The sequence below is a fragment of the Limulus polyphemus genome, unplaced genomic scaffold (assembly GCF_000517525.1).
Source record: "Limulus polyphemus unplaced genomic scaffold, Limulus_polyphemus-2.1.2 Scaffold5545, whole genome shotgun sequence".
Classification (NCBI taxonomy): Eukaryota; Metazoa; Arthropoda; class Merostomata; order Xiphosura; family Limulidae; genus Limulus; species Limulus polyphemus.
The window spans coordinates 1-4,248 of NW_013671155.1; the positions used below are offsets into that span (position 1 = coordinate 1).

General features: G+C 30.6%; 1 protein-coding gene across 1 annotated transcript in view; it reads left to right on the plus strand.

The window, feature by feature from the left end:
* Window positions 1-655: 655 nt before the first annotated feature.
* The window catches only part of LOC106472717 (serine/threonine-protein kinase PLK2-like), a 54,888-nt gene continuing 51,295 nt past the window's right edge, over window positions 656-4,248 (plus strand). The window contains exon 1 of the mRNA XM_013933371.2: window positions 656-735. The gene's annotated coding sequence lies outside the window, so the exon portion shown is untranslated. The remainder of the gene's footprint in view (window positions 736-4,248) is intronic.

Here is a 4,248-nt window from a genome sequence, read left to right on the forward strand (position 1 = left end):
AGTGAGTAATTGAACTGCAGTCAGAAAGTATTGTTGAAGTTAACGTTCGTTGTTATAGCGTTTGTTATAGAGCGACTGTTGAAAATAAGTGTATCGGTAAAGTTATATTCAGAAAGAATAAACCAGTATTATTATGAAAGGACTTGTGTCGCTTAAGTTTCGTTGGAACGAAGTTACGGAAAATTAATTAACAAACGGAGACGTAACAATTAGAATGAAAGGAGAGTACATTTCTTTGGTATATTCTAAACATTTCGCTGTTTGTAACTTGCTTTCAGGTGTCTCAGTGGGATTATAACGCTAAACATTGGGTTCCGATGCTCGTGATGGGCAAAGCAGAAACCAGTGTGTAGCTTTGAACTTTAGAACTAAAAGTTGGTAAGTTTTTTGTGTATCCGTATAATGTGCATACTGGCTATGGTCTGAAACATCCTTATTCTCTGTATGACTTATGATTTTCTAATGCAGAGCAAACAATTTAGTTTGTCTTTTATATGTACAATACAGTTCTTTCTATTGTGTGGAATTGTTGATTAACATTTTAAAGCGTTTTTATTGATTTTCAGACAATCCCCCCCCCCCTCACACACACACATCCCCTCCAATGTTTCTTACATTCTGATGTGCCTGGGAATTAGTTAGTGGCGCTAGTGTTGGAGCTTAGATGTTGTAGCAAGTGTTTTGTAACGCGAAGGTTTGGACATCGTAATTTTCCCAATAGTGTAAAGAATTAAGGTAAATTCAGTAGTAGATACTTTAAGTACTTGCTAATCATTAAGATGTAAAAATTTGATACATGAAACTTAAATTCTAGGAGTAAGAATAGTTCTTAAGAAATTAATCAGTTTTAATTGTGAAAATTGGTATACTTCGATTGTCGATACCAAGTTGTGTCTCAAAAAATGTTGGCCAAGCGTTTGAGAATCTGGTGGCATTGGCAACATGACTGATAATATTTTTTTGACAAATTAATTTTCAGGCATTATGTGGTCGTTTGGAATTGAATAGAAACAAAAATTTGATATATCACTATCAGTATTATTACTTTTAATTTAACAACAAAAGAAAAATGTAATGGAATATGTTGCTATAGCCTCCCCCGCAAATAACAAAGACATTGGCTATTGAGTTCATTTTATTTCGTTGTCAGACATTAAAAATCGCCAGTAATATAAGCAACCATTTAAATTTTAATAATTCACAGTAGTGTAATTGATAAAATGCTAAAAGTTTATTGTATTCTGTTTACTCTATCTTGGTAATATTACTCTTTATTTATTTATTTTGGTTCATCTTTTGTGAAATTCTAATGACCAGTACTTTGTAAAGCTGTTTTGTCTTGAAGAAACACCTTAAGTATGAACTTGAACATCTAGTAAGATGTAATGATTTTAGTCAAAGACAAAAGTAAATAATAGACAGAACTGATATGTCAGAAGCAAATAAAAAATCAACAAGAAAAAAAAAAAACGTGTTTTGAGTAACAACAATAATACTATTGATTCTGTTGAACTTGTGTGTAAACATTGTTTCTTCTGTTTATGTATTTTAAGTTAAATACAAAAAGTGTGTGGAAGAAGACTGAAACTTATGAAATAAGCAGTGACAGGTAATTACATTGGTCTGGATATGATTTTCATATTTTATTTAGAATACTAAAATTGAAAGAAATGATCTTATGTGTTTGTTGAGCAATGTTTTGCAGTAAGACATCTCGACACTGATTTGTTTAAAAGGCCCATAACAACTTGTATCTTCATACTCTTCCCTCTATTATTGAGTTACAAGAAGAGGGAAAATAAAATGAGTTGATGTTTAGTATTCATAATTGGGGATCATGGACAAGGGGTCATATGACCTACTCTGTGTTCGTTTTTTAATTTATATACCATAAAGTATGAAGATACAGTCACTTTTAACTGTAAAAATGTTTGAACCCACTGAAAAGATGGTAAATTTTTTTTTCTGTTACGAAAATAATTTGTTTACATTTAAGGGAGACACAACTGATTGTCCTAGCACTACTGTGGAACAGTTAAAGGATTTGTAGTGTATTATTATTTAATATGGAGCTTTTGGTACTTTGAGGAAAAAAATTAAAGAAAATTTATGGGGGGGGGGAATAAAGCATTTTTAAGTTTGACTTTGATGTTAATTTTTCACTTTGGAGAAGGTTTTGTTTGGGGTTAACTATGAATAACTGATGAACTGGTTAGATTTGATGGACAGTTTTAATACGGGGAAGAGATGTTTACATAAGATGGGAAGTACATATAAAGTATTTGAGGAGTATTAAACTATGCTTTAAAAGATTGTGGAAAAAAGCATTTTTTTATATGCTCGGTGTTTTCCTTGTAAGAATAAGTTTCTATTATTTCATAACTTTTTTTTTCTGCTTTAAACAAAATAATATTTAATGCGTGTTAAAGATGCAAGTTTCATAACCTTAAGAGCTTCAGTTTTGAAAACCTGACTTGTTTTTTATATATATACACTGCAGTAGTTGTTTTTGAATGGAGAGCAGTTGTATAATATTCATAAAAAGTAAAGCTTTTAAAACTCTCACTCGAAGCAATAAGTTTTGTTTATAAGCATGTAAAAAAAAAAGATGAGATGTTATAGAAGTTTATAGTGCATTAGAAGCGTGGAGTGTATAAGTTACAAAGATCAGGTGACTTGTGTATCTATAACTTGAAGAGAATAAAGAAAATCATTACTGAAGTTAAAATGGACACTGAATATTTTGGCAAATGTAGAATTCTATAAGCAGGTACATTAACTGTAATTAAAGGCATATTTTTGATTTTTCCACATCCTTAATCAAGGGACCTAAAATTATTCCCTAATTTTTTACTGCGTCTGACTGGTTGAGAACTGTGTGATAATGGTATGACTTCAAAGACAAAGTCCAGTAGTCAATATACGGTTTATTTTCCCTATTTTATTATTTCTTATTTTTCTTCTCTATTTCTTTACTTTTCTCTTTTCATCTCATTTTTTCCCAGTTTTTGCCATCTTCCGTGTCACAAAAAGTTTCCAAATCTCAAAATTGTTTCCTTACATTTTGGACACTTAAATAGAAGAATATTTACCCTTGTGCAGGGGTCCACAAACTTTTTAGCTTGATGACCTCCTGTTCCCCCCAAGACTTTAGAAACTATGGCTGAGAACCCCACCTAATGATTTAATAGAAACAGTAGCCCATGTGAGGTATCTTGCGTTCATTGTAACTTGTTCTGAGAAAAAAGAATTTCAAGCATGAACAGTGTTTTTTTAGTCATATTAATATTACAATAAATAAACTTCTCACTGAAAATATTGCTTTGTCCGGTGTCCAGGAAGTGTCTCAGTTAGTAAACACCCATTTGGAAACTACCTGGATGTCATTCAGGCCAATTATTATTGAGAACACCATCAAAGGTGGAAGAAATATTTAAAAAACTATAGAAATGAACGAGTGGTAAACATAGCCTTTTCTTTTATTATAAATAGCTAATAATTTGAATAAGTATCATTATTAAAGATTTTGTAGAGATTTGTTTTGTGTTCTTATTTATTTCAATAATATTCATAGCAGTATTGTTTGTAAAACCAGAATTGGTAAATAACTATCAAATCCACCAGACTCCACAATTCGCACACATAGTGAAAACACTAACCACCCACTCCTGGTTATGAATTTCAAAGTCATCTTATCTGGATCATCCAATATTGAACTTTTAATTAAACAAAGTTTATCCATTATAAATGAACTCCAAACTTTAAAGAATAACACAACTTCACTACAATTAAATCTGTTCTTTAATAACTTGTATAATATTGTATTATTCTATTCTTTGTTTATATGGTTGTCTTTGAATTTATTTCATACTTTTATTCTGTATTTTAATTACTTTTTATAGAATGTTTAAACTTTATAAAATGCCTTTACCTAATAATTTACTATGTTCAATATAGCTTACTTAAGATGGAGTATGTATAATCCAAAACGTTCAAGAATTAACTGTTCGTTACTGAACGCCACGTGTCAAATGTTCATTGTTGCTACTGCCGTCCTGTTGTTCATCATTAAACTTTGATTCCAATCGAATGAATCTATTGCAACTATTTAAATGATTTAGAAGTACATTAATGACTGTATATCTATATTTTTTAGGCTGTAATTGAATAATATAATAGATGCACTTGTCTTTTAAACTACATTTTGTCGATTAATTGTTACTAGGGCTGGGAGATGGCTGAGCAGTT